Genomic DNA, 649 nt, shown 5'->3' with positions numbered 1-649 from the left:
CCTCTAAAACCAGTGTGCACGTCTGGCAATTTTCTTCCAGTCGTTTTTGGATAATTTTTATCAGAGTCTTGCTTTCATGCGATATTAATGATATTGTTTGATAATTCCACACTCTGTTGGGTCATCCTCCTTTGGAATGAGAACAAATACAGATCTCTTCCAGTCAGTTGTTCAGGTGGTTGTCATCCAGATTTCTTGGCACAACTTGGAGAGCGCATCCAGGGCAGCATTTGTTTGTTGAAATATGTCAATTGATATACTATCAATTCCTGGAGCCTTGTTTTCTGCCAGTTCTTTCAGAGCAGCTTCAACTTCTTCCTTCATTACTACAGGCTTTTTTTTTGCTCATGTTGTTTCATGAAATTCTTCTGTGTCAGCCTATCCCTTTTGGTACAGTGATTCTGTATACTCCTTTCATCTTCTTTTAATACTTCATTGGTTGTAAAAATAGGAAGATAATTAATAAAACATGTATGGGAACCCAAGGGAGGAAGAAATGGGAGTGGAATGATGAGGATGGGTAGGAGCGAAGCCACAGGGTTGAACAATTTGGTGGGTGGAGGGAGGGAGGGGGAGGGAAATGAGAAGGATCTGGATGAAAAGACACAGTAATAATGGGCAAGGTCCAATGGTGATTAATTTTATGAAA

This window comes from Elephantulus edwardii, unplaced genomic scaffold, assembly GCF_000299155.1.
Source record: "Elephantulus edwardii isolate Elephantulus edwardi_28Jun2011 unplaced genomic scaffold, EleEdw1.0 scaffold00228, whole genome shotgun sequence".
Classification (NCBI taxonomy): domain Eukaryota; kingdom Metazoa; phylum Chordata; class Mammalia; order Macroscelidea; family Macroscelididae; genus Elephantulus; species Elephantulus edwardii.
This window is presented reverse-complemented; position numbering follows the sequence as displayed.